Source organism: Agelaius tricolor, unplaced genomic scaffold (genome assembly GCF_023055355.1).
Source record: "Agelaius tricolor isolate 1412-34295 unplaced genomic scaffold, bAgeTri1.0.p SCAF_51, whole genome shotgun sequence".
Classification (NCBI taxonomy): domain Eukaryota; kingdom Metazoa; phylum Chordata; class Aves; order Passeriformes; family Icteridae; genus Agelaius; species Agelaius tricolor.
The window spans coordinates 1,644,941-1,658,194 of record NW_027269311.1 but is presented as its reverse complement, the minus strand read 5'-3'; the positions used below and the strand labels follow the sequence as shown (position 1 = coordinate 1,658,194).

At 55.0% G+C, this 13,254-nt stretch overlaps 1 pseudogene; it reads left to right on the top strand.

Moving 5' to 3' along the window:
• Window positions 1-8,811, top strand: part of LOC139604488 (zinc finger protein 850-like) — a 258,481-nt pseudogene extending 249,670 nt beyond the window's left edge.
• Window positions 8,812-13,254: the final 4,443 nt, after the last annotated feature.

Below are 13,254 nucleotides of genomic sequence, written 5' to 3'. Positions count from 1 at the left end.
CAGCTCCCAGCACGGCACTCTGCCCTTGTGCCCGAGGCCTTCCCTGTGCTGGGGCTGGCCTGGGGCTTTTCCTGCAGCGGGACCTGCCCTGCTGATGGCGCAGGCAAGGCAGTTCCTGCTGGAGCAGGAGGCTCTGCCTGCAATGGGCTCCAACAACTCCAGCAAGGCCCTGTTGACTTCAAAATTGCTGCCTAGAGCACGATATTCTAATAATTGTTATAGCTCCTGTACTGTGGAGTAAATAACTGTGCTAGTGATCTTTCCATCTGATCATGATCAGAATCAATCAGAGGTGTATTTATACTAATTTATCTGGTATTCTATCATTAATCCTGTAGGACAAAATGTGTTAAAGTTCAATTTCACCTGTCCAATGCTTTCGACCTTTGACAAAGTCAGGGGCAGGAATGTGATCCAGCCGCTGCCAGTCTCCTCTCTTAGAAGGAATTTGAGAAGTCTAGGGGTCCTGCAGGGATTTGAGAATCCATGGTGGCTGTTGGGTGTCATTTCTCCACCTCATGTCTCAGAAGGAGTTTCTCCAATAAAGAAATAAAGCTTTCGCCTGAAGCTCCCACTGTGCCCATGACAGGAACCCCTGTGAGTGTCTGGGCCATCCCGGCGCTTTGGAAGCCTGGGGACTCCTGGGATGTCACCGTGGAGCCCCCATGAGTGCCTGTGACAGATGGGTGTCTTTGCAGCCCAAGGTGCCCTGAGATGTCACCATGGAATGGCTGTGACTGCCTCTGACCACAGGGCTCTTTACCATCCCCAGAAAGTTCTGGGAGGGCTCCATGGAGCCCCTGTCTGTGCCTGTGACATTCCAGCTCTGGAACAGCCTGGAGACTCTTGGAAAGTCCCCATGGAGCCCCTCTGAGGGCCTGTTATAAATCTGATCCTTAGCAGGCAACCATCACCAGGAGCCTGTTGGTATGGTCAGTTTCCATGGCAACCATCACCATCCCCCTGTTGCTATGCTCAGTCCCTTGGCAACTCCATGGAGACCCCATGCCAGGGGTGGTTGCCATGGCCACCAGGGCTGGCACCAACTGGGATGCTCGGTTTCCACGGGCCAGGCTTCAGGAATGGGATTCCCTAATTTCCTGCCCCCACTAAAACCGTGCTGCCCTCGCTGCCCTCCCGCCTCCCACGGAAAGCACAAAAGGCAAAGATCCTGGGGTGGGATAAGAACAAGTTATTGGTAACAGCAACGAGATAAGGAAGAAACAGAAACAAAAACAAGATTGATAACAGAAGGGATAAATAAAACTGTTTACAGGGAAGATTAAAACACAACTCACTGGGTCTGCCTGGCCACAATTTCCCCTGCCTGGAAAGGAGACCCTTCTCCTCACTGAGGGAAAGAGAGACACCCTTTCCTGCCCCTGGCAATGACCTGAGGTGGGAGTGAATGTAATGACAGGGCCATGGCCAGACCATCATAGTTTTCAATCCCACATCATATCATCAGCAAAGGCAGGAAAAGGGACAGGTGTCTTCCCAGCATGGATTACAGGGAACATGGATCCCCAGGACTCTTGCCAATGTGGGCCCTCTAATGGGAGATGAAGCTGGAGCGTGCATGAAGATCTTCCTGCAGCTGGGGCATTTGCAGGGCTTCCCTTACTGGTGGCTCCGTTGGTGTCTGGTCAAGTTAGAGCTGGTGGTGAAGCTCTTCCCACACTGCGGACACTTGTAGGGCCTCTCCCCAGTGTGGATGCGCCGGTGGTTGACGAGGGTGGAGTTTTGCTTGAAGCCCTTCCCACAGTCAGGGCAGAGGAAGGGCCTCTCCTGGGTGTGAATCCGCTGATGGCAGAGGAGATCAGAGCTGGTCCGAAAACTCTTTGGACACTGGGGACACTCGAAGGGCCTCTCCCCAGTGTGGATGCGTTGGTGGGTGATGAGGGCGGAGCTGCAGCTGAAGCCCTTCCCACACTCCCCACACTCGTGGGGCCATTCCCCAGGGTGGATCATCTGGTGGCGGATGAGGTGGTTACTCTTGCTGAAGCACTTCCCACACTCCAAGCACTTGTAAGGCTTCTCCCCATCATGAAGCTGCTTAGGGACCACCAGCTCTGAGCTCTGGCTGAAGCTCTGCCCACCTTCCTGGCTCAGGGTGGGTCTTTCCACCTCAGAGCACCCTGGGCTGGGTTTGCAGCCCTTCCTCCTGTGGAAACTCTGGGGCTTTTCCTCCACGTTGGAATTCTGCACTGTGGAGCCACTTAAAATGGCCTCTTCATGAGATTCTGCTGTGGGGATTTGTCCTCCCTGGCCTCCATCCTCAGCCCCTTCCCTGGGGGAGAAAGGACAAGGAGAGGATGGGATTTGCCTCCGTGCCAGAGGGAAGGGGAAGGAGATCCCCCCAGTGCATCCCCAGCAGGACGGGGTTGGCAGCAGGGTTGTCCTGCAGCTGGGGGCTGTGCTGGGCTGGGAGATGGAGCAGGAGAGAGGGGGAAAGGGGCACTGACTTCCTCCTCACCTGTCTGGGTATCCCAGGGCTCCTTCCTCTTCCTCACAGACTCCTCCTCCATTGAGTCAAGGTTTGGGAATGGGAAATCCCGTTTCGGGGACCAAACAAAGGGTGCACACATTGTCTTTTGTACAGAATTAAAGGGAAACCTGGGGGAGAGTCTAAACCAGGATTACAATTTAATAAGAAAATGAAGGCAATGCTACAGAAACACTGCCTTAAACTGACAGAGTCAGGATATAACCTGACACCCTGTTGCTGGTCAGGGTGGTGGCTGCAGTCCCATTAAATGGTGGCTGCAGTCCTGTTGGAGTGATGAACGTGATTCTGTCCAAGCAGTGATCCTGTAGAAGGGTCTGGTCTTCCTCTGAAGGTCCAGGGGTGGTTCTGGAGCTCTTGTCCTCTGGGAATCCAGTAGGCAAGCTGCTCCTGGTGCTGCAAGGCTCAGCTTATATCCAGGTAGGAATGCTTGGATCCTCCCCCTGGGCGGAGCATCCCACAATGGGAGGATGGAATTTTATCAGTCCTGCAGTGACACACAATGGCCCATTCACAGCAGATATCTCCCCTGGAGGGCGTTATCAGGGCTGAGTCATGGAAGAGATAAAGAACACTGCCCCACCTGTTTCTAGCAGTTGATGAAGATGGCGATTGAAAACATGCATTTGGTTCCATCTTACACTGCAACCTGAAACAGTGGGGGAATCCCTGCTCAGGGGGTGAACACCACCCCCCTTTCCCAAACTGGCTCAGGTGTAAAACCCCCACCCCGGGAAGGCCACACACACAGGGGACAATGTCACACTTGCCCTGCCCCAGGGGAGGTCTCTGTCCCTGTCACTCTGTGGCTGTCCCCCCTTTTCTCTTTCACAGGCTGGGGGCTTTGCCAAATCTAAGAATAATTCTTTTCTTTGTCCCTGTCACCTTTGTGACATCTACACAGAGCTTTCCCTTCCTTTTCATAATCTTTTCATAAAAGAGGTATCACAATGTATTGGGCCAAATTTCCACTTTTCTTTTATCAGAATGTGCCAGCAGCTGAGCTGGAGCTGTGCAGGACCAATGGATTTTGGAATTGCCACAGAATTGCTTCTACTGTGAGTTTGTTAAATTTTGGGATTTGTTTGCATTTTCACCACAAGTGACTTGTGGGAAGAGCAAATTCAAGGCAATTTCTGTAGAGTTAACTTTGATTTTTGTCAAGAAACAACTTTATTTTGTGCCATGCCCAGGGAATGCTCAAGGGGTCTCTGAGCCTCTCACACTGGGGGATGCTTGGGAGGGCTTTGGGGGGGTTGTCCCTCTCCCTGTCACCCCAGGCCATTCCTCAGGGGTGTCCCTGTCCCTGTCACCCCAGGCTATTCCCCAGGGGGTGTCCCTGTCCCTCTCACCCCAGGCCATTCCCTAGGGGTGTCCCTAGTGGGAATGAACCTGAAGAAGCCATAATAGCACCAAGGGCAGCTGGGGAGGCCCAGAGTGGACACCAGGAGAAAGGAATTTCCCTGGCCGGGCAGGGCTGTGGTGCAGCACGTCCCCCAGCAGGAGCCTGGAGCAGCCCCAGTCACCCCAGGCCATTCCCCAGGGGTGTCCCTGTCCCTGTCACCCCAGGCCATTCCCCAGGCGTGTCCCTGTCCCTGTCACCCCAGGCCATTCCCCAGGGGTGTCCCTGTCCCTGTCACCCCAGGCCATTCCCCAGGGCTGTCCCTGTCCCTCTCACCCCAGGCCATTCCCCAGGGCTGTCCCTGTCCCTCTCACCCCAGGCCATTCCCCAGGGGTCTCCATCATTCTCACCCAGGGAATGCCTGGGGGGTCTCCCTCCCTCTCTCCCCTGTGCCAGGGGGTGCTCGGGGCAGTCTCTGTCCCTCTCAGCCCAGGGGATGCTCGGGGCTCTCTGTGCCCTGGCCCTGGGGGATGCTCGGGGGGTCTCCATCCCTCTGGCCTCAGGCAATGCCTGTGCAGGGCTGGGCCCCAGGGGCTCTGTGTCCCTCTCACCGCTGAGGCTGCTCGGGGCTGGGGGGGCTCTGCCACCTTCTCACCCCTGGGGAGGCCGGGGGGGTCTCTGTCCCTCTCAGCCCTGCTGTGACCCCACCCAAACATCATCGGGGCCACAGGGACAGAGACACCCCCAAAGCCCCAGAAGGGCTGAGCCTGGGATTTGCTTTGGGGCTGAGGATTTAGGAAGGGTCTGGAATTGGGGCTGGGGTTGGAGTTGGGGCTGAGATTTGGATTAGAGCTGGGATTGGGGTTAGAGCTAGACATGGGATTGGCTTTAGGGCTGGGGTTTGGATTGGGTCTTGGGCTAGATGAGTTTGGGACTAGGATGGGATTAAATACAGAACTGTGAATGTGGAGTGAGATTGAGACCAGGATCAGGGTCAGGTTTGGGACTGAGCTCACCCAGAGCAGGACAGTGGGGATGTCACTGTGAGAAGGTTTGGGGAAAATCCTGGTTTGGGGAAAAGCAAGGTGTGAATGCCTTGGGTTGGGGATTCCTCCCACCGAAGTCCATCTCTAGAAGTCACCTGCTGTCAAAAAATCAAAGGTGAATAAAAAAAAGCTACCAGGGGTTTCCCATTTCCAGTCTCATCCCTCAGGGGTTCTGGTGGTCCCCCATCTCAGGGCTGCTGGGGATCCCATGGGTCCTGGATATTTCCCCTCTCCAGGGTCCTGCTTAGGGATTCTGGGGGGTTTTGGGGTCCCAGGGTCCCCTTCTCAAGCCTCCCCTCAATCCAGCCACTTGGGGTTCCCCCTTCTTCCCACCGCCCTGTCCTGGTTTAGGGCAAATTTGGTTGAAAACCCCCAAAAGGAGTTTCCTCTAGAATGCAGATTCAGCAGCCCCACCCTCAGGCAGTTCGGGAAAATATTTCCTTGGAGAAAAGTGGAAAAAAACTTTATTTACCAGGCAAAGCATTCACCAGCACAAAAATTGAACAATATTTAGCAATAAAACCTCCTGCTGCTTCAAAATAGATGAGAAACTCCACAAGTCCCTCCTTGGGCTGTAGCTCAGTGCACTCAGTCTCTTATCAGTCTCTTATCAGTCTCTTATCCGTCTCTTATCAGTCCCTCCAGCACTGGAAATGCCTTGGTCCACGCCCGGCCAAGTGGGCCACAGGTGGGAGCTGTCAGTGGTGTTCTGGGTGTTCAGTCCAGAGCAGGTTTTAAACAGCTCCAAAGAAAAAGAAAAACCACAGTCCAGGCAACTTCTCTGCCTCAGAGAGCTAAAAACTAACTAAAAGCAAAGGAGAGCTCTGTCCTGCCCTCTGTCCATCCAGGAGCTGGAATGTGGAGGAGTGAGTGCAGTGTCTGAAAACAAACTGCAGCTTCTTCCTCCTCCCCTTGGCTCTCAGAACCAGCCTTAAAGGTGCAGAACTCATTTCTGGGCTAAAGGGACCGATGGGGCACGAGCATCATGAAGTCACCCCAGGACGCGCCCCTGTCAGGGTCAGGGGGTCCCGTCCCCGCCTCATCTCCGGTATCGCCCCTTCCCCTCTCCCCGCCCCGGGGGTCCCCCGTTCCACAGCCCCGGCTCACACGGGGATCCCCAAAACCAATGTCCCGCCCCGTCGGTACCAGGCCATCCCCACGTGGACCCCCCGGGACCCTCCCGAGGGGCGATCGCGGCTCCTCTGGCCCCGAAAAAGCTCCTCTTAGGGAGCCCGGAGATACCCGGGGCTCGAGTCCGGGATCTGCCGGCTCCGAACACTCTCCAAAAAAATCCTCCCGGAGACCCCTGGCTGGAGTTATTTGGGAATTTAGCTACTTGAGCTGGGCTTCTTGTAGGACTTTCAGCAGCCTTGGGTTCCTCAGCTTTGAGTAAATGAACTTTATCAGTCAAGCGGATATCATTTGCTCCCTCTCCTCCTGTGATTTTAACAAACTTTTCAAGGAAGGACAACAAAATATTTTCTTTACGCTCCAGACACGCAGCAGCTATTTTCCTCATAATTTCTCCCATAAGTTCCACAGGAGGAAAGAGGGACTGTGTACAACTTTCTGAGAGTTCTTCCAGAAAGAGCCACAACCTCCTAAGTGGAGGGAACCATGCTGTTGTCAAAGGCACTTGGGGTCAGAGAAACAGTGCCTAAACTCACTGTGCCAAAATAGTCTCGCAATCTCGATAAGAAAAGTTTCAGAGAGATGCCTCCACCTCAATTGAGGTGCTAGCAAGACCAAATGCAAGGTGGATTTTATTAAACAGTAAATGTGAGGTAGAGAGAGAGATGGAAAGAAAGAGAAAAGGGGAGAGAGCAAGGGAGTGACAGGGACAGAGACCTCCCCTGGGGCAGGGCAAGTGTGACATTGTCCCCCGTGTGTGTGGCCTTCCCGGGGTGGGGGTTTTACACCTGAGCCAGTTTGGGAAAGGGGGGTGGTGTTCACCCCCTGAGCAGGGATTCCCCCACTGTTTCAGGTTGCAGTGTAAGATGGAACCCAATGCATGTTTTCAATCCCCATCTTCATCAACTGCTAGAAACAGGTGGGGCAGTGTTCTTTATCTCTTCCATGACTCAGCCCTGATAACGCCCTCCAGGAGAGATATCTGCTGTGAATGGGCCATTGTGTGTCACTGCAGGGCTGATAAAATTCCATCATCCCATTGTGGGATGCTCCGCCCAGGGGGAGGATCCAAGCATTCCTACCTGGATATAAGCTGAGCCTTGCAACACCAGGAGCAGCTTGCCTACTGGATTCCCAGAGGACAAGAGCTCCAGAACCACCCCTGGACCTTCAGAGGAAGGCCAGACCCTTCTACAGGATCACTGCTTGGACAGAATCACGTTCATCACTCCCACAGGACTGCAGCCACCATTTAATGGGACTGCTGCCACCACCCTGACCAGCAACAGGGTGTCAGGTTATATCCTGACTCTGTCAGTTTAAGGCAGTGTTTCTGTATCATTGCCTTGATCTTCATTTTCTTATTAAATTGTAATTCTGATTTAGACTCTCCCCCCTGCTTTGCTTTCAAACCAGTTCAAAAAACAATGTGCGCAACCTTTGTTTGGTCCCCGAAACAGGATTTCCCATTCCCAAACCTTGACTCAATAGAGGAGGAGGCTGTGAGGAAAAGGAAGGAGCCCTGGGATACCCAGGCAGGTGAGGAGGAAGTCATTGCCCATTTCCCCCTCTCTCCTGCTCCATCTCCCAGCCCAGCACAGCCCCCGGCTGCAGGACAACCCTGCTGCCAACCCCGTCCTGCCTGGGATGCACTGGGGGGATCTCCTTCCCCTTCCCTGTGGCACGGAGGCAAATCCCATCCTCTCCTTGTCCTTCCTCCCCCAGGGAAGGGGCTGAGGATGGAGACCAGGGAGGAAAAATCCCCTTGGCAGAACCTGGTGGAAGAAGCAGTTTTGAGCAGCTCCATGGCAAAGAAATCCAATGGGGAAGAAAAACCACAGAGATCCCACAGGAGGAGGGGCTCCAAACCCAGCCCAGGGGGCTCTGAGGAGGAAAGACCCACCCTGAGCCAGGAAGGTGGGCAGAGCTTCAGCCAGAGATCAGAGCTGGTGGCCCATGGGCAGCTTCATGATGGGGAGAAGCCCTACAAGTGCTTGGAGTGTGGGAAGAGCTTCAGACAGAGCAGCACCCTGATCAGCCACCAGATGATCCACACTGGGGAATGGCCCCACGAGTGTGGGGAGTGTGGGAAGGGCTTCAGCTGCAGCTCTGCCCTCGTCACCCACCAACGCATCCACACTGGGGAGAGGCCCTTCGAGTGTCCCCAGTGTCAGAAGAGGTTTCGGAGAAGTTCCCATCTCCTCAAGCACCAGCGAATTCACTCAGAGGAGAGGCCCTTCCTCTGCCCTGACTGTGGGAAGGGCTTCAAGCAGAAACACCACCTCATCAGGCACCAGCGCATCCACACTGAGGAGAGGCCCTACGAGTGCAGGGAATGTGGGAAGGGCTTCAGCTGCAGATCCACCTTTGTGAAACACCTAAGAATCCACACTGGGGAGAGGCCCTTCCACACTGGGCAGAGGCCCTATGAGTGTCCCCAGTGTCAGAAGAGGTTTCAGACCAGCTCCACTCTCCTCCAGCACCAGCGAATTCACTCAGAGGAGAGGCCCTTCTGCTGCCCTGACTGTGGGAAGGGCTTCAAGCGGAAATACCACCTCATCAGGCACCAGCGGTGCATCCACACTGGGGAGAGGCCCTACAAGTGTCCCCAGTGTGGGAAGAGCTTCACTTTCAGCTGTAACTTGAGCAGACACAAACAGAGTCATGGGTAAGTGAAGCCCTGCAAATGCCCCAATTTCAGGAGGAGCTGCGTTCACTGCTCCAAATTCATCCTCCATTGGAGGTCCCACATTGGGAAAAGCCCCGGTGGTCCATGTTCCCTGTGATCCATGTGAGGAAGACACCTGTCCCTTTTCCTGCCCCTCCTAGTGACATGATGTGGCATTGAAAAACATGAGGGTCTGGCCATGCTCCTGTCATTACATTCACTCCCACCTCAGGTCATTGCCAGGAGCAGGAAAGGGACTCTTTCTCTTTCTCTCTCACCCCTGAGGAGAAGGGTGTCCTTTCCAGACACGGGAAATTGTGGCCAGGCAGACCCAGTGAGTTGTGTTTTTATTTTCCTTGTAAACAGTTTTATTTATCCCTTCTGTTATCAATATTGTTTCTGTTCTGTTTGTTCCTTATCTCATTGTTCTTATCCCAGCCCGGGATCTTTGCCTTTTGTGCTTTCCATGGGAGGCGGGAGGGCAGCGAGGGCAGCGCGGTTTTAGCGGGAGCAGGAAATTGGGGAATGCCATTCCTGAAGCCTGGCCCATGGAAACCGAGCATCCCAGTTGGTGGCAGCCCTGGTGGCCATGGCAGCAGCCTTGGGAGCGGGTCCCTGGCTGGGGCTGTGGGAACCTCTTTCCTCTGGTGCCCAGGGACAGGAGTGGAGGGAGCGGCTGCAGCTGAGTCGGGGCAGGCTCAGGTTGGATGTCAGGAAAAGGTTTTTGCCCCGAGGCTGCTGGGGCCCTGGCCAGGCTCCCCAGGGAAGGGTCCCAGCTCCAGGGCTCTCTGAGCTGCAGCAGCGTTTGGGCAGCACTGCCAGGCCAAGGCTGGCATTGTTGGGGTGTCCTGTGCAGGGCCAGCAGTTGGACTGGAGGATCCTGATGGGTCCCTCCCAGCTCAGCCAATTCTGTGCTTCTGGGATCCCATCAGCCTGGGGATGGGGCTGCCAATGGTTGCCATGGCAACGGGCTCTGGCTGCAGGCCTGAGCTGGTGTCCATGGCAACCACCCCTGGCATGGGGTCTCCATGGAGCTGCCAAGGGACTGAGCATAGCAACAGGGGGCTGGGGATGGTTGCCATGGAAACACACCACAGCAACAAGGCCTGGTGGTGGTTGCCATGGAAACAGACCATAGCAACAGGCTCCTGGTGATGGTTGCCTGCAAAGGATCAGATTTGTCAAAGGCCCTCAGAGGGGTTCCATGGGGACTTTTCAAGAGTCTCCAGGCTGTTCCTGAGCTGGGATGTCACAGGCACAGACAGGGGCTCCATGGAGACCTCCCAGGGCTTTCTGGGGATGGTAAAGAGCCCTGTGGTCAGAGGCAGTCACAGCCATCCCATGGTGACATCCCAGGGCACCTTGGGCTGCAAAGGCACCCATCTGTCACAGGCACTCACGGGGGCTCCATGGTGACATCCCAGGAGTCCCCAGGCTGCCAAAGAGCCAGGATGGCCCAGACACTCACAGGAGTTCCTGTCATGGGCACAGTGGGAGCTTCAGGCAAAAGCTTTATTTCTTTATTGGAGAAACTCCTTCTGAGTCATGAGATGGAGAAATGACACCCAACAGCCACCATGGATCCTCAAACTCCTGCAGGGCCCCTAGACTCTTAAAATTCCTTCTAAGAAAGGACACTGGGAGAGGCTGGATCCAATCCCAGACCTAGAATTTTGCAAAGGTGTAAAAGATTGAACAGGTGGAATTCAAATTTAGCACAATTTGTCTCACAAGATTAACGATGGAATACCAGATAAATTAGTATAAATACAGCTCTGATTGCGTCTGATCATGATCAGACAGAAAGATCTTAACCATAGTTATTTACTCCACAGTTCAGGAGCTATAACAATTATTAGAATATAGTGCTCTAGGAAGCAACAGGGCGCCTTGCTGTAGTCATTGGAGCCCATTGCAGGCAGAGCCTCCTGCTCCAGCAGGAACTGCCTTGCCTGTGCCATCAGCAGGGCAGGTCCCGCTGCAGGAAAAGCCCCAGGCCAGCCCCAGCACAGGGAAGGCCTCGGGCACAAGGGCAGAGTGCCGTGCTGGGAGCTGTGCCAGGGAGAGCCTGAGGCACCAAAGGCACCTTGGCAGCAGCAGCTGCTTGCAGGCCATGGCCAGAAGCCTCCCTTGGCAGCCCGGCCTGGTGGCCACCACTGCAGAGCTGCTGCCTCAGGGCTCATTCCTGGCTGGCCTCTGAAAAGCCACTTCTGCTCCAGGAGCCTGACTGGGAAGCCATTGGCCCCAGCACCTTGGGGACAAGATATCAATGACAAAACTCTTCATGCCAGCAGAGCCAAGGCAGGGGCAGAGGAAAGGGCAGAGCCAGGCCCAGGGGACAGGGCTGTCATGGTGATGGCTGTGAGGTCACTGCCCCTGCAGCAGCCTGGCTGCCCTCAGCAGACATTCTGGCCAGAAGCGTTGTGAGGGCACCCTGCACATCAGAGAACCCTACAGGAATTCTACCCTACAGAGAACACTACAGGAATTCTGTCCTTGGGGATGAGAGGGTTTCACTGGGTCAGGTTGCACAAAGCTTCTGATCTTGGACAATTCCTGGGATGGGGCATCCAATTCTCTGGAAAAACAGTTGCAGTTTCATGTCACTTTCATAATTGCAAAATATTTCCTCTTCTAACAAATGTAAATCTTCCCTCATTTAGCGTAGAGATATTGACCCTTGTTTTGTCACTACAAGATTTGGGAGAAAATAACTTTGATCTCTATTTTTCCATTTTCACAGACCTTGGATAGGAGTAAAAAATCTCCCAAGATGGGGTTTGGAGGCCTCATCACAAAACCAGCAGGGAGAGTCTTCAGGCTCTGGGCTAAGAGGTGTGGAGACTGAGGACAGAACAGGAATAGACTGGGAGGGATTGAAGGGTGGATTCAGAGAGGCTGGAGCTTTTCTTCCTAGTGGGAATGAGCCTGAAGAAGACATCATAGCACCAAGGGCAGCTGGGGAGGCCCAGAGTGGACACCAGGAGAAAGGAATTTCCCTGCCAGGGCAGGGCTGTGGTGCAGCACGTCCCCCAGCAGGAGGCTGGAGCAGCCCAAGGCTTTGTGTGGGCAGGCAGAGGCAGGCAGGAGGCAGAGCTGTCAGCAAAGGAAGGGGCCAGCCAGGTGGGGCAGCCGGGGGATGCCCACAGCCTGCAGGGACAGAGGCGCAGGTTTGCTCAGCACCAGAGACACCTTTGCCTTGCTTGTCCCCACCTGTCATCACTGCCACCAGTGTTCTGCTCTGACTGGAACCTGGGGACGCTTTCTCAGTCCTGTCCCTCAGAAGGATCAATTTTATGCACGAGAAACCTCACTTTGATTTCTTGAGAAGTTCTTTGAGCATGCTGTAAGGGACTGTGTCTGATGCAAAGAGCACCAAAGCCCCAGAGGGTCATTACAGTCCTTGTGCTGTGTCTGTGCTGCTGAGCTGGGCCAGGCTCCTGGCCCAGAGGCAGCTCCTGGCAAGGGCAGCAGAGCTGCAGAGAGACAGCTCTGGCCAGGAGCAGCTCCTGTGCACAGCCCAGCAGGGCTGCGGCACTGCCAGGGCCCCTCAGGGACACCAGCAGGGCACAGACAGAGCTCCCAGGGGCTCAGCACTGCCAGGGGCTGTGGCATGTCCCAGAGGGGGCTGTGTAACAGCAGCTCCTCTGTGCCTGTGTCATGGAGGCACAGAGCAGCTGGGATGTCAGCAAGGGGCTGTGTGACAGCACAGATTGGGCTGTGTGAGGGCACAGATTGGGCTCTGACATCACAGAGTTTGTTGTGTGAGGTCACTGAGAAGCTACAGCATCAGAGGGAACTGTGTGACGTCACAGATCTGGCTGTGACATCATGGCATGGCTGTATGACATCACAGAGCTGGCTGTGAGGTCAAAGTGTGTGCTGTGACATTACAGAGTGTCAGTATGACATCACAGAGAGGGTTTTGTGGCATCACTGAGGGGGTTGTGACATCACACAGCTGTCTGTGACATCATAGTGTGAGCCCATAGAGCAGATCGTGCTGTCATAGATCGTGGCTCAGTGACATGAGGGAGTGGGTTGTGACATCACCGGGTGGCTGTGTAACATCATAGGGCAGGCTGTGACATCACAGAACAAACTGTGACATCGCAGCGTGACTCTGACATCAGAGTCTTCTGTGACATCACAGAGCAGCTCGGTAACGTCACAGGGGCCTATGTGACATCACAGATGACTGTGTGACATCATAGGAGGAAATGTGACATCACAGGGGACTGTGACATCACACGGGGACTCCATGACATCACAGGGGCCTGTGTGACATCACATGGGGACTCCATGACATCACAGGGGCCTATGTGACATCACAGGGGCAGTGTGACATCACAGGGGCTGTGTGAGGTCACTGGGGAGGTCACTCTGCCCCGGCCCCCCTCACAGTTGCCCCCAGAGCAGTCCAACCCTGCTCGTGCACAGCAGGGTCCCCTGTCCCCCCGGGTCCACCCGCCCCTGGCACCGCAGCCTCCCCCAGAGGATGTTCCACAAGATCGACCCCAGAGCCTGACACGGGGACGGGGGGCCGGGGCCCTGGGGGTGG